The following is a 16,632-nucleotide window of genomic DNA, read 5'->3' as shown; positions in this document are numbered from 1 at the left end:
TGTAAACCACCACACCCAGCTAAAAAAAATTTTGTTTTGGTAGACACAGGGTTTTGCTATATTGTGGTAGACACAGCCTTACTTGAAGCTGGTCTTGCACTCTCAGCCTCAAGTGATCCTCCTGCCTTGGCCTCCCAAAGTGCTGTGATTGCAGGTGTGAGCCACTGCACCTGGCCTATTTCAGCAAATTTTGGAACAATACATGGGGAAAGAGACATGTTACCTTGGAAAATGTCATTGGTCAAATGGAATTTGAAATCTGAAGGCTTTTTAAGATGACCATAAAGCAGTAATAATGAATGCTCTTTGTTTTTAGTGTAGCTAAAATCTCTCCCTAAAACTTCACCTCTATTATACAAATGGGTCAGAAACTCCCTCAATTTCCACAAACTGAAACCTATACATCTACATAAAATTGTACCAACCCTTTCCTGCTTTCCTTTTTCCCTAAGGCCAGTTTCTCCTGCTGTGCTCTGGATTCCACCCCACCTGTCTTCTCTCTTGCATGTTCAATTCCCGCTCCTCCTGGCCCCCCATACTGGATCCTTCCTATCAGCTTTCAAACGTATTCAGTTCCATAAAGATACTCCCTAACCCCACTTCCTCCTTTTGCTGCCACCCTATCTCTGTCCTCCCCTCCACAGACAAACATAAAGAGTGTGTCTACTCTCTGCCTTCTTTTTCTCGCTACACTTTTTTTTATTTTTTTATTTTTATTTTTGAGACAGAGTCTCGCTCTGCCACCGAGGCTGGAGTGCAGTGGCGCGATCTCAGCTCACTGTAATCTCTGCCTCCAGGATTCAAGCAGTTCTCCTGCCTCAGCTTCCCAAGTAGCTGCAATTACAGGCATGCACCATCACTACAATTACAGGCGTGCGCCACCACTGCAATTACAGGCGTGCGCCACCACACCGGCTTATTTTTGTATTTTTAGTAGAGATGGGGTTTCACCATGTTGGCCAGGCTCGTCTCAACCTTCTGACCTCATGATCCACCCTCCTTGGCCTCCCAAAGTGCTGGGATTACAGGCGTGAGCCACCCCCGCCTGGCCCACATTTCTTTTTAAACTCACTTTGATCTAACTTCCATTTCCATTTGCCTGAACTGACTGTCACTAAGATGGCCACATGGTCTCCAGGTTGTTAAATCCAAAGGATATTTAGTCCCCAGCTTACCTGACCTTTCAGCACCCTCCTTGTTTACCTTCTACCATTTTTTCTTAGTTTCTTTTGCCAACTTTCCCTCCTCTCTTCAGCCTTTAATTGTTGGAATTCCTTAATACTAGACCTACTGTTCTTCTTATTCTATGCCCTCCTTAGGGAGTTATATGCCTATTGATGCTCTTGATTATTATCTATACACCAATAACTCCTACAGTTATACCTCTAGCTCAGACTTCTTGGAGCTCCAGGCTACATGTCCAAGTGCCTATTTATAATTTTAGTTATATGTTCAAAAGGTACCTCACACTTGAAATGTGCAAAATCAAATTCAGGGCTTCCCTTCTATCCTAACAACTTAATCCTCTTGACTTTTCCCTATCTCACCATCCTTCCATTTTCTCGGTCAGAAATGGGGAATCATCATTGACTCTCTTCTCCCACATTTAATAATTCGGGATGGTAAACTGTTCTCTTCCCATGTTTTCAGAATTGCCATCAATGCTCCAAAGCTGAAGACAATACACATCAAGGAACCCCCATCATTTAAAGAGAGCCAGTGGGCTACTGAGAGGCAACAGAACTGGTGTTCCTCCTCCAAGCATCAGTCTCCCATCCTTTCCTCCTCCCTACTGCGTTATCTACATATTATGTGTTGTATGTAGACTGGAGGAACATATGGGAGTCACTGGGGACAAGTAATGTGGCTCTTCCTCTCCCTCAAAGCCAAGTTAAAGAACCCAGTAAAATTACTTGTAAGGACTAGATATACCCATAAGAAGGAGATAAAAGCGTCTCATTGTTGGGTTGGACATCTATGTAGGCAGTGGAGTTGCTAATCTGCTCTCAGCACTAACCCAAACAGGAGAAAAACAAGTATTGGAGAACAAAAAGAAGTGGCACCAGTTGAGATGCTACTTGGATTGGAGCAAGATGCTTGGATTTTCCAGAAGACATTGAAGAAGAAAGCCAAGCTTGAAGTTAATTGCTGGTACCTGCCTAAGGGGGCTGTGCACCAAGTGATGGGATCCCAACACCAAGAGGCTAGGGAGCACATTGCTAAGGAAGGTATCAGAAGAGGTGGCCTGTCCCGCATAAGGGAACTGTGCAGAGGTCCTTGTATGGCTTCCTGAAGAATGCCTCATCAGAGGCAGCATGGGGATGCCTGCCAAACCAAGTATATCAACAGCAGCTCACATTAAGTGGGAGACATTTGTGACTTGTCCCCAGTCCTCCACTCAGCTCCACAGGCCAGGGAACAAAGCAAAACCTATTTATAATAGAGAAAAGTAAAAGCACAGACCATCTGCCAACTCCACGTCCAAGGATGTCCCTCAGTCCTTGACACATGATTGGACTGGAAGGACACTGAGGGAAGGGTGAGGGAAAAGTTTAAGTTGGACATGTAAGATTGGACTAGGTCAGACTGGACTTTTAATAACAGAAAGTAATACTGAAGCTACAATAATCTGCTGAAGATTTTAAGGAATTTGAAGGGAAATATTATCAGCACATTTGAAGATTGTGGTAGCAACAAAAGTAGAATCTTTTTATGTTTAAACTCCACTGAGTTCAGTTCCTTCAATCACTTGGTTACACAATCAATCACAGAGACACCTCTCTAATAGTACTATTGGTCCTCCCCATACTACAGCTAGAGTGCTTTTTCAGACACAGATCTGACCATGTCATGCCCCTACTTAAACCCTTTTAATGGTATACCATTAACATACCTAGGATAAAGATCTCAATCCTTCCGCTACCCCAAAGCTCTGCTTACAGACTCATGGATCTGCCTCCACTCTCTCTGTACTCCATCCACATTGGTTCCTCAGGGCCTCAGGCATACCAAATTGAGCCTTCACATATGCTGTTCCACCTGTCAAAACATCCTTTCCTACTCCTCCCATCCTATCCAGTCCATTCGATTTCAGCTCATAAATCACTTTCTCAGGAAAGTCTTCCCTGAACTAAGCAGGTGTTTCCTTATTATAGACTCTGAAGACACAGCATTCTCCTTCATAATACCAATTATAATAATGATATATCTTTATATAATTATTTTTCAGATGTCTGTCTTTTCCAGCAGTCTGAAGTAAGACTCCAAGTGTTTTTACTTACCTTTGTATTCCTGGTAAATAGCACATGAGCCACCAATGAGAATGCACACAAGAAATATTTGATGAATAAATACATAAATGAAATTACATGCATTTACTCAAAGTTATGAGTAGGTCTCCAACTGAGGCATCACTGATCTTCTCTTATCCTGAGTATCAGCAACAAATGAGGTAGGGCTTACCCTCAGCTCAAACATGAGGCAGGTCCACCTTAGTTCTTGTTTTCTTTGGGAAAACTTCTGATTATAATAATAAACACTAATAACTGGAGGTATTTAGTGAGAGCATATGAGTGCTAGATAGATTATGCTAAGAGCTTTTCTGTGCATTGTTGATCTCACCTATTCCTCACAACAACCCCATAGGCTAGGTGATTTTATTATCTACATTTTTACAGAAGAAAGAAACAGGGGCCTAGAGAAGTTAAGGGACTTGCCCAAGATCACACAGCTACTGAGGATGAGCTGGGACTGGAACCCAGATCTGGCTGACTCTAAAACCTGCGTTCTTAACCATTATAAAACACAGCTTCCAAAACACAGGGATCTCTCTTTACTTAAGATCACAGCACTTACTCAGCATTTACTGGTAGAGACAATCTTCTGACTCCTACAGCACTGTTCTTTTCCAATGCCATTCAATGCCTGGACTGAGATCTAAGATTTAATGTTTGTATATTTTGGTTCTTCATTGGATGTTAAGTTCTTTGCAGAGAGGGGTCTTTACTGTGCTGTGCATCTTTGGTTTCCTTATAAGGTCCATTTCTGGTTTGAGTGCTCAAAAATATTTGTAGTATGAACCAATATATGAGTACCAGAACAATCTCACTTAATAGTTTATATGGATGAAATATGCTATATTCATTAAACACAATTCCAGGTTTGGGGAGATTTCTATTTTTACTGAAGATGCCCGTGGATCAATACTGTGACTCCTATTTTAATATAGAATATAATAATACAATGTGCTCCTGGAAATGATCACACACTATATCTCCTTATCTACAACAACAAACCTTATGACCTCTTTATGTTAAATGTTGGTTTCCCAACAAATGCAGAAATGTTCACCTTAGATTTGAGACAGAATACAAAACAGATGGTATATTTTATCAGATATGTAAAATATGTTAGGTTACATCTTCACTTTGTAGAAGGCTAGAAGGCACAGTTTTCTGGCAGTTCAATGTAACTCAAATGGTAACCTCCTTTTATCAGCTCAAATATTAAACCTTCCTGTGAATGATTTGAATGTAAAATCTTACTCAGGTATTTGAAAACTATTTTATTCCTGAGAAGGAAACCTGGAAGAAAAATCAATAATTTTTGTGGCCTTTGACCAACAATATTGTAATTGTGTCAACCAAATAATTTCCAATTTATTACTTCCCCACAGGAAATCAAAGATAATTTTCCCACTTTTTATAATTGGAAACCCCTGAGGTAAATCTCCCTAGTTTAATTACAGAAATAGGAAATGATAGATCAAATATATAATCTTTTTCTTAAATTCATTTTGCCAAAACTATATCAAGCTCTACTGTCTCTACAATAAAAAATCAAAATCATTAAATGAAAAACAAATATTGCTCTTACGTTCACTGCTCCAAACTTCATGCATCTGTCTCTTTTAAAGGATCCATATGGCACAGAGCTCAGCTTTCTTCCTTAACAGAGTTAAGAAAATGAGTTATATGCACATGTATGGGGATGAATTCATTTAATAATTTAAATAATACGGATCTAAAGATATGCCACAAGATTAGTTTAAAAAGTAGTGATTAAAAATTACAATTTGTAGTTTAATCTGGGTACTATTTTTAATCTCTTTGAATTTCCATTTTTCCACTGGAATGATGATAATTCCTACCTTGCTTCTATTTTATAGGAATTTTAGAAAGATTGAGAAGATAAATTAGAAACACTTTGAGAATCTCTAATGTTAGATGTATCAAATTCTTGGTATCTTTTTTATTTTTATTTTTCTGTTTTACACAGAACTCAGTCCCAATTCTGGATATCTTTACATAGCTTTGGCTTTAGTTCACATAATACTATAGAGGAAGATAAGAGAGATACATGGTCCTTTCTATTACAGCTCTTTGCAGAATTTCTCAAGACATGGCAACAACCACAGCAAGATATATTTATGATTCTTGATTATCATAAAAAAACAAAATGAAATAAAACAAAAAGCATGAAAGAAGTAAGACTGCTAACTTTGTGTTTAGCCCAAAATTTATTCTAGAAATGTTAACTTCACCACGAACTATTCACCTTCAGTCTTGAGTGTATTTCACAAGCATGATTTAAATTTTTTATATTCTGGTTTCCACTGACAAACTCTGCATTTTGACAAGTTTTGATGAAGCCTATTCATTCTAGACAATTTATGCACACCTAACTTGAATAGTTGATTTTGACTTTATCCCCTTGAGTTCCTAGACCTGCCTTGATTAAATTTTAAAATATAATTACAGGTAGCACATTGAGTCAGTCAGTTAGTCAGAGAGATCTGAGCTCTGTGAATACCTACTTCCTGCCGCACAGTGCATTAAGTGCTCTGGAGGAGGACGGGGGTGGATGGGAACAGTCACCCATAAAATGATTTAAGGATTATTATTAAAACAACATATCACCAAGAACAAAGTATTTCAGTAGAAACTCTATACATGAAAGTACAAGGAATGAAGGGTAAAGAAAGCACCAACCCTGCTTTAATTGCCAGTCCTATATATTTAGCAAATGTGTTTTGTGATTGTTAATAGGTTTGCAAGCACTCCAACAAAACAAATTAAACAATTGTTGGTCTACCTACAAATAGGCAGCCTGAGTTGATGTAAGGCAGTTCTTTAATTTCCTTTACCTGGTAATATGTCAAGGGCTTTCTTAAGTGAAGAATCAGGAAGAGACTTTTTTAAATAATTTTTTTATTTTGGAATAATTTTACATTTACAGAAAAGTTGCAAAAATAATACAAAGAATTCCTCTCACTCTCACTCAGTTTCCCCTAATGTTAACATCTTATATGGCCAAAGTACATTTTTCAACACTAAGAATCAACATTGGTACATTACTATTAGATAAACTTTGGACTTTATTCCAATTTTATCCATTTTCTACTACTGTTTTTGGGTTGTTTTTTTTTCTGTTCCAGGATTCAATCTAGGATACCACATTGCATTTGGGAGGAAAAGACTCTAATGTCTTATTGCTGAGATTTAAAAATCAGCTATTTCTGAACAATGCAGCTAATCAGTGTTAGATATTAATATGAGCAGGAATAAATATGAATAACAGTCCAAGAGCCACCTGGGCATACCATAGTGTCAGATTTTTAACTAACTTCAGGGAAAATTAACATGATTTTGTAATCAGTCATTAATGTCTACTTTATTTAGTTAAAGGTGCTGATTATATCAAGCTCTACCACCATTGCTAGAGTAGTGTGAACTAGTGTGAACACCTAGATTTTCCTACATAAGTACATGAAAAGAGGCTGATTTGGTTATGAAATCTGCCCATTAGGAAGGCTTACCACAGACACCACAGAAACAAAGCCCTAAATGGTCAGCTTACGGACATCAGAAGATAATAATGGATCAAGACCATTGAGCATGCATCAAGATCACCTGGAGGCCTTATAAAAATCCAGATTTATAAGTCCCATCCCCAGAGCCTTTGATTCCGTAGAGCCCAGGCACCTGCATTTCTAACAAATTCCCAGGTGATGCCAATGCTGCTGATCCAAGGACTACACTTTGAGGATCACTATTCCAGAACTTCCCTAAGTTAACCTTCTTGGATAGTTGACTGAAAGAAAAATAAAGCCATTTTTCTTACAATGTATAATCATGGGTCCCTGAATTGATATGTTGCCTACCAGTTAGATCAGGGATCTGTTAAATCTCATTCCAAATCTGTGCAAGGAGTAAATGAGAAAACAAAACAAATATATTAGTTTCTCACAATAGTTTTACCAGTCTGTCTTCCTTTTAGGTAATGCAATCATATTTAAAATAATAAAATACCATTTTTAACAACAATAAAATAACTATAGTTTAAAATCAATCACAAATGTTTGGACCAAAACAAGGCTTCTGACTGATAAACAGAAATTAGTGGAGATAAGCGATGTAAGACACATCTTCTTCAATAATGCTTCTCAAACTTTAATGTGTTTATGAACCACCTGGGGATCTTTCAGTTGGTCTGGGGGTGAGCTCCAAGATTTTGCATTTCTCCTAAAATTCCAGATGATGCCATTACTGTTCCTCCATGGATCATACTTAAAACAGCTCTATAAGGCTTTGGCAAGATTTTAGCAAGTGCAAGATCTTCTAGCACCTAGTGATGTCTGGAAATTTCTACCACGTCTCAGTTATGAGCATTATTTAATGCCTTTGACCAAGGCAGATTTTGGGATATGCTGGTCTCTATCCTGAACTCCAGGCTTTAGAATAAAAAAGGAATAATTTTAGGGAAACTAAGTCAACAAAATCTCCCTGGAGTGTACTGAATATAATAGAAACTTTTAGAACCTAATCACTTACTGAGAAGTCCTTTATATAATCCCTACTTCTTCACTCTAGTATCAGTCTAGTAACAGTAACATAGGGAATAAAAATAGGAAAAGTCATCCAATTCTGTATTCTGACGGTATCACTACTGTTAATGCTGATCCCATAAACATCTTCAGTTCCTCAGACTGCTCTTCCTCTCCTTACCTTTCCCTTTGCCAAGGAAGCCCTCTTGGCTCTTGTGATGGGAATTCCAAGAAAGCTATTAAATTTCATTATTTCCTTTAAATGAAGCTTAACTTTTTTCCAATTTTTTTGTGGAGTCAAAGATCCACATTGTATAGGACCTTATCACTGATGGAGTATAAAGAGATAAGGGATGACGAGCCTTTTTACTTTATTTCATCTGTTTGCCTTCCCATCCTGCACAACTGAGTAGAGTGGAAGGACCGCCACAAAGCACTCCTCAGACTGCCTCCCTAAACAATCTCCCAGAATATATTAAGGCTTTATGTAAGGTTGCTCTTGTTAACTAATGGGTAGTAATGGAAAACTAAGTATCCCAATTTTCAGGGATCCACACATGAAAGAAGATAATTGAGAGATGTCCTAGCCTGAAAAATAGCCCTGGAAAGTTTACATCAACAAGAGGCCCTTACCACCCCAAACTCCTCAGTCCCTTAAATTCCTACCTCCACATCCTGCATTGCAGAGAACCACTATCAGTGACCTGGAGCCAAGAAAGCCCTTATTCAAGTGAAAATCTCTATGCAACCTAGGGATTAAGTAAGAAAAACTGTATCAATCACTGTTAGCTTGACAATTTACCAGCACTTCCAGACTTCCCTGATAAAATTAGTAGTAATTTTTTAATGTGATTTCTTGAAACTATATAATGAATGTGTCAACTTTTAGAAGATATGTAAAACTCTGCGAACCAATATTTTCCAAATAACCAATGAATGCATGTTGTTATAAAACTATGCATGGGTAAAAGGTCCATTCAAAATGCAAGATTGACCAATAGATTTTAATGTAATAGAACAGGGAAAGCTCATTGACATTATTTCATATTCCACATTGCAACTAACATCTAAGAAACTTACCATTTCTCACATTTTGATGCAGTATCAAAGAAGAATATTCACAATTATCTGAAAAAGCTCTTAAATACTCCTCCTTTGTCCTACCACATACTTGTTTGAGGTCAGAGTTTCTTCATATACTTCAACCAAAGTGGTATATCACAACAGATTAAATGCAGAGGCAGATATAAATCCAGCTATCTTCTATTAATTATAAAAGAGACTTGAAGAGATATTTTTAATGTTATTTTTCTCATTTTTTTATTTTGGAAAATATAGTCATTTTCTTTGTTTACAGAGGGCAGAAAAAAATTGAAAAAGAAAATACAGTAATTTTCACAAAGTATATGTTTTATAATGTTTTATTTGATTATATTTAAATAAATTCATATTTAATTTTTTCTCAGTTTTAAGGTCTACATGGCAAATATTAACAGATACAACCCACACAAACAAAAGCTCTTTGGGGGTCCTCAATAATTTTTAATAATGTGCAGAGGTTATAAGACAAAAAATTTGAGGACTACTAGACTAAGCTAAGGACTACGCTTTATTACCTTGTGTTTCAAATATTTGTGTCTCTGGACTGGATGATCTAATCACTACACACAGGTGAATTTCTATGGAAAATATATAACTGAACTACCAAAAAGGAATTTACAAATATACCTACTCTGGCTCTTTGAAGAAGGCACTAGAAGGTTGTAATTCTAAATTTGTTCTTGATTATACAACAAGATGGCAGTTAAATAACCTCTTTTTTGCACTTGCTAGTGTACTGGAGTTTCTTGGGGGCAGGGAGTGGTGCCTTTTTGACTGCTACATCCAGAGGACAAGAATGACTGAAATATTTGCTTAATGAATAAATCAACAAAATAAATACTTAGACACCAAAAAGCCATTCCAGGTTGACATTTAAATTATATTTATGGTTGATCTATAGTCCTATAGTCAGAAACACCAGCCAGAGGCACCATACACATTCCAAAGATATAAATAGAAGCTCCTTTGATGGACTCATACAACCAGAAATTCTTTTAAGATATGATATTTTAGTGAAACTGCAATGTGATTGTTGCCCTGCTCTTTCTCTGCTCAGAAATTTGGATCACCTGAGAAGACTCGTGTGGAACTATGCACTTTCTGGAAATATTAATAGGCATAAAAATTCCCATTTATCTAAATGGCTCACCTTATTGGTAGCAATCAAGCTACCTGAAAAATATCTGGAGGATTGTCCTTGCATGCTTTACCATCGTGGCCAAGTTTAGGGTCTCCTGAAAAAAGTAAAACGTCTGAAGGAAATGATTGGAAATTATACCAAAGACATAATCTGAAGACCTGTTGGTTTGCTAATATAATTTTGGTTTCTAAAAAGCCAGCACATGTATTATGTCTGTTTCATAGCATGGAGTATATAGACATAACTGTATTCAGCATACAATGATTCCCCAGGTTTTCAATATCTGAATAGCACTCCAATTCAGCTTTGGGTGGGAAGTTGTGTGGCTCCAATGCCTCCTCATAAAATTGTATTAATTCTACTCTTGCTGACTTCACTTTTTTTGTTTGTTTTTTTGAGACAGAATCTCACTCTATCAGCCAGGCTGGAGTGCAATGCACGATCTAGGCTCACTGCAACCTCTGCCTCCTGGATTCAAGCAATTCTGGTGCCTCAGACTCCCGATTAGCTGGGATTACAGACATGTGACACCATGCCCAGCTAATTTTTGTATTTTTAGTAGAGATGGGGTTTCACCATGCTGGCCAAGCATGAACCACCGTGCCCAGCCAACTTTAACTTTTTAAATTGTATATATTGAAGGTTATACATACACCTTGATGATTTAATATACATATATAGTGAAATAACCATCATAATCAAGCTAATTAACATATCCATCACCTCACACAGCTACTTTTTTATCCCCCTACATTAAGAATGCTTCTACTTTCTTGGCCAGGTTGGTGACTCACACCTGTAATCCCAGCACTTAGGGAGGCCCAGGCAGGAGGATCAGGTGGTCAAGAGTTCGAGACCATCCTGGCCAATATGGTGAAACCCCATTTCTACTAAAAAATACAAAAATGAGCCAGACATGGTGGCGTATGCCTGTAATCTCAGCTACTAGGGAGACTGAGGCAGGAAAATCACTTGAACCTGGGAGGCGGAAGTTGTGGTGAGCCAAGATCGAGCCACTGCACTCCAGCCTGGGTGACAGAGCGAGACTCCATCTCAAAAAAAAAAAAAAAAAAAAAAAGAAGGAAAAAAGAATGCTTCTAACTTCTTAGTCAATTAGTTTACAGTACAGCATTTTTACCTATAGTCATCATGCTATAATTAGATCTCTGGAACTTATTCATCTCATAATGGAGAATCCATATCCTTGCTCAAAATATCTCCATTTTTCTCTCCCCTCAACATCTACTACTCAACCACCAGTCTACTTTCTGCTTCTATGAGTTTGACTTTTTTGAGTCCATACAGAAGTAAAATCATACAATATTTGTCTTTCTGTATCTCGCTTATTTTATTCAGCATAATGTGCTCCAGGTCAATCCATGTTGTCCCAAAGGGCAGGATCTCCTTCTTTTTAAGGCTGAATAATATTCCATTGAATATATATACCACATTTTGTTTGTCGATTCATCCATTGACGGACATTTAGTTTGTTCTGAAATCTTGGCTATTGTGAATAATGCTGCAATAAATGAGAGTGTGGTTATCTCTTTAAGATCCAGATTTCAGTTCCTTTGGATAAATACCCAGAAGCAGAATTACTGGATAATATGGTAGTTTCATTTTTAATTTTTTGAGAAATCTCCATACTGTTTTCCATAATGGCTATACCAGTTTTCTTCCCACCAACAGCGTACCAGTGTTCCCTTTTCTCCACATCCTCGCCAATACTTGTTACCTTTTGTTTTAATAATAGTGTATAATATTAGTATATATAGTATAATATAATAATAGTGTATATAGTACATACAGTATAATAATAGTGTATAATAGGTGTAAGGTGATATCTCATTGTGGTTTTGATTGCATTTCCTTAATGATTAGTGATGCTGAGCACCTTTTCCTGTGCCTGGTGGCCATCTGTATGTCTGTTTTGGGAAAATATCTTTTCAGATAGTTTTCCTGCTTTTTAGTCAGATTATAACAGTCCCCTCTTACCTGAAGGGGATACCTTCCAAGACTTCCACTTGATAGCTGAAACTGCAGATGGTAACCAACCCTATATACACTATGCCAGTCCATTTAATAACCGAAATGGCTATTTCATCAGGCAGGGCAGGATGGCATGATATTTCATCATACTACTCAAAATGGTGCAAAATTTAAAACTTATAAATTGTTTATGGCTGGGCGCAGTGGCTCGCACCTGTAATCCCAGCACTTTGGGAGGCCGAGGTGGGTGGATCACGAAGTCAGGAGTTCGAGACCAGCCTGGCCAACATGCTAAAACCCTATCTCTACTAAAAATACAAAAATTAGCCAGGTGTGGTGGCACTTGCCTGTAATCCCAGCTACTTGGGAGGCTGAGGCAGGAGAATCGCTTGAACCTGGGAGGCAGAGCTTGCAGTGAGCTGAGATCACGCCACTGCACTCCAGCCTGGGTGAAGGAGAGAGACTCTGTTTTAAAAAATAAATTGTTTATTTCCAGAATTTTCCATTTAATATTTTTGACTGTAGTTGACTGAGGGCAACTTAAGGAAACTGTGGCTAATAGTGGACTAATGTATTTGGTTTTTTGCTATTGAATTGTATGAGTTCCTTACATATTTTGGATATTTACCCCTTATCAGATAATATGATTTGCAAATATTTTCTCCCATCCCATTGGTTGCTTTTTTTGTTGATTGTTTTTCCTTTGCTGTGCAGAAGTTTTTGGTTTCAAACAGTCCCATTTAGTTATTTTTGCTTTTATTACCTGTGTTTTTGGTATCATATCCAGAAAACTATTGTCAAGATCAACGTCAAGGAGCTTTTTCTCTAGGTTTTCTTCTGGAACCTTTATAGTTTCAGGTCTTATGTTTAATTCTGTAATCCATTTTCAGTTGGTTTTTGTGTATTGTGTAAGAAAAAGGTCCAATTTCATTCTTTTGCATGTGCATTGTCAGTTTTCCCAACACTGTTTATTGAAGAGACTATCTTTTCTCCATTGCATATTCTTGGCACCCTTGTTGAAGATTAGTTGACCCTAGGGTTTCTTTCTGGGCTCTCTATTCTGTTTTATCAGTCTATGTGTCTATTTCAAAGGAGACCTGACATTGTGAGAATCTAATTGACACTATGAATCCCTGTAATAACATTTTAACATACTTCCTGGGTCAGTAAACCCTGAGAAACAAACCTTGTTAGTCATTAAGATAACTTAAATAATACAATAAACAAAAAAAGAACTCTCAGAACTTCTCAGGGTAAGTGGTTTAAATGCCAACAATAGTTATTGGGTACTACTGAAGCATCCACAGATGAGAGGTTAGTTCTATAATAGTTCTGTTATTCCCACCAGTAGAGTGTAGGGCATAATTCAAGTCAGGAAGCTTTAATTTACTTTATGTTTGTCAAAGGCCTATACAACATTGTAAATAAAAAATTTGCCAACAGCCAAACCGGTTATTCCTTATTCTGATGCAATGGATTCATATTTTGTGCCTTTGGAATGGGTTTCTGTGATGTAAAAAGCTTAAGTCATACTGTAAAATAATAGGTCAAGTTTTCTGAAGAGAATCTTGATTTGGATCACTGAACTCACCTGGTGCCTAAGAGTTGTATTCCAGCGTGCTCCAAATGTCAGAATCAAAACAAATAGGCAAAAATTGTATTAAGTATTAAAAGTAAGTGCTTTATTTTAAAATAACATATACTCTATTGGAAGTGGGCCTGGAAAATAATGGGCAATGAAAGAAATGGTGAGAGAAAGCGAATGGCTGAAATGAACCTTGTAAAGCACTCTACAGTGACCTCTATTCTTGTGTTTCATCTTCTTCTAAAATTGTACACTACTTAACAGCAAACATGATGCCTTTTTCTTCCACACTAGTTAGAACAGTCTCTGACACCAATAAATGGTAAAAATAGCTAGCTAGCATTTATTGAGTGTGTCTGGTTCTTTAATATACATTATCTTTACTCGTCTCTATACATCCTATGTGGCAGTATAATTAGCCCCAGTTTACAGATAAATTGAGACCTACAGACATTTTATGATTTAACTGAGATTTTATAGCATCTAAATGATTGAGCCAAGATCTGAACACAACCCACCCTATTCATTTACAGAGTAGCATTTAATACATATTTGTTGAATTAATCAATGTTTTTGTGACTTAAGAATAAGGACTTATTCTGATTATAGAAATCCTTTCATTCAACTCATACAATTGTTATTATAAATACGGTATGAAGAAAAAAAAGGAAGTCTAAGTTAAGGAGTTAATGATCTCATTTGTATGGTGCTTCTAAATAAATTTAACACTGTTATCTAAATCTATTTCAAAATTATTTTGTATTCCTATGAGAAAAGGAAATATTATATGTAGGGAGATAAAATGTTACAGTTAGAAGAGACTTTCAAAATATTTTCTCAGTCTGTATTTCCAGAATGGAGATTTACTTATTCCCCTCCTTCTTCTCCCCCTCCTCTTGTTCTTTTATTTATTTATTTATTTTTAAGACAGGGTCCTTCTGTCACCCAGGCTGGAGTGCAGTGATGCAATCACAGCTCACTGCAACCTTGAACTCCTGGACTTAAGCTATTCTCCCACCTTGGCCTATCAAAGTGTTAGGATTACAGCCATAAGCCACAGCCCCAGGACTCCTCTTCCTTTTTGACTTGATTACCCCCCTTTAAATAAACTATATATGAAATTTTATGGTTTTGGTGTTTTTTTTTTTTTTTTTTTTTTGAGATAGAGTCTCACTCTGTCACCCAGGCTGGAGTGCAAAGGCACCATCTCGGCTCACTGCAACCTCTGCCTCCCAGGTTCAAGCGATTCTCCTGTCTCAGCCTCCTGAGTAGTTGGGATTACAGGCAACCGTCACCACACCCAGCTAATTTTTCTATTTTTAGTAGAGATGGAGTTTCACCATGTTGGCCAGGTTGGTCTTGAACTCCTGACCTCAAGTGATCCACCCACCTCAGCCTCCCAAAGTGCTGGGATTACAGGCATGAGCCACCATGTCCAAGGAAATTTTGTGATTTACTGCAGCCAAATCTATATGTCAGTGATTTTAAAGCTCAACACTATTTTTTTGTTTTTCTTTTTTTTTGTATTATATAACTTAAATCCAATTTTGGATCTAAACATAATGATTTTAAGTTTTTTAACAACAATTTTCAATTTGTGGTCTAATAACAGGTTTGGATGGGGCTTGTGTTCTGGAAGACACAGTTTTGATGCTTTTAATATCCTGCTGTTGTTAAATAGAACTTGAATGGGTGAAAAATGAAATGTGGACAAAAACATATTGGATTCTCAAAACACTAAATATAGATATTGGTACATAAAATTTGAAATTAAGGCAGATTCTGGAAAACTGACTCCTAACAGTAAATCAAAAGGGATTTTTTGTTGCTATTTGGAAAGCATTTTCATAAAATTAAAATGAAGAATACAGCAAATTTAACCACTAGGAAAACACTTTCTTCACCTGCCTTCCATGACAGTCTACTCTCTTGATTTTCTCTTCTCCTTCTCCTTTGCTGGGTCCTCCTTTTCTTTCCATCTCTTCATGCAGGACTCCTCCAGGGTTCAGTCCTTGATCTTCTTTTTTCAGTTTTCTATCTACACTCATTCTAATGGTTTGAAATACTATCTATGTGTTAATTACTTCCAAAGTTTGATCTTTAGCCCACACCTCTCTGTCCTGCTGCAGAATCATACATCCCAACTGACTAGCTGACACCACCAATCAGATCACTAAAAAGTATCTCAAACTTAACATTTCCAAAACTGAAATCTTGATCTTACCTCTCAGATTTGTTCCATCTGAACTGTCCCGCATTTCACCTGATGGTAACTCCATCCTTTGAATCACTCAGGTCAAAAGTCTTGGAGTCATCCTTGACTATTTCATGTCCTCCATTCAGTTCCATCAGTAACTTTACCTTCCAGAAGAATCATTTCTCAACCACCTACACAAGATTTACCCCGGTTCAGGCCACTGTCATTTCTTCTCTTCTTCCACACACCCTGCCCCTGCATAGGCTCTTCTCAAAAGAAGATTCTGAATGACGCTTTTACTTTATTTTTATTTATTTTTTTTGAGAGGGTCTCACCCTCTCACCCAGGCTGGAATGCAGTGGCACCAACATGGCTCATTGCAACCTAGCCTTCCAGGCTCAATGGATCCTACTGCCTCAGCCTCCTGAGTAGCTGGGACCACAGATGTACACCATGCCCAAACATATATATATATTTTTTTACTTTTTGTAGACATGGGGTCTCACAGTGTTGCCCAAGCTGGTCTTGAACTCCTGGGCTCAAGCAATCCTCCTGCCTTGGCCTCCCAAAGTGCTAAAATTACAGGCATGGGCCACTGCACCAGCCTGATACTTTTAAGATGTTAAAATCATACCATTCTTTTCCTCAAAATTCTATAAGAGATCTGCATCTCATATAAAATAAAAGCCAAAGTCCTTACAAAACTCTACATCACCTGTCCAATCTCAACACTTCTTGCCTTTCCTGGCTTGCTACTGACTAGGAGCATTGGAGCTGGCTGTTTGCTTTGCCAG

At 37.5% G+C, this 16,632-nt stretch overlaps 1 long non-coding RNA gene across 3 annotated transcripts in view; it reads right to left on the bottom strand.

Moving 5' to 3' along the window:
- Positions 1–9,093, bottom strand: part of LOC129050383 (uncharacterized) — a 44,595-nt gene extending 35,502 nt beyond the window's left edge. The window contains exons 1-4 of one of the 3 annotated variants that reach the window (XR_008513972.1): positions 8,906–9,093; positions 8,492–8,574; positions 7,163–7,199; positions 4,876–4,946 (exon numbers count right to left, since the gene is read on the bottom strand). This is a non-coding gene — a long non-coding RNA (uncharacterized LOC129050383). Of the gene's footprint in view, positions 1–4,875; positions 4,947–7,162; positions 7,200–8,491 lie in introns of all 3 variants that reach the window. The other 2 variants (XR_008513964.2, XR_008513978.1) reach the window with 2 other exon arrangements.
- Between the last annotated feature and the right edge of the window lie 7,539 nt (positions 9,094–16,632).

The sequence above is a fragment of the Pongo abelii genome, chromosome 1 (assembly GCF_028885655.2).
Source record: "Pongo abelii isolate AG06213 chromosome 1, NHGRI_mPonAbe1-v2.0_pri, whole genome shotgun sequence".
In the NCBI taxonomy this organism is placed as follows: domain Eukaryota; kingdom Metazoa; phylum Chordata; class Mammalia; order Primates; family Hominidae; genus Pongo; species Pongo abelii.
This window is presented reverse-complemented; position numbering and strand designations above follow the sequence as displayed.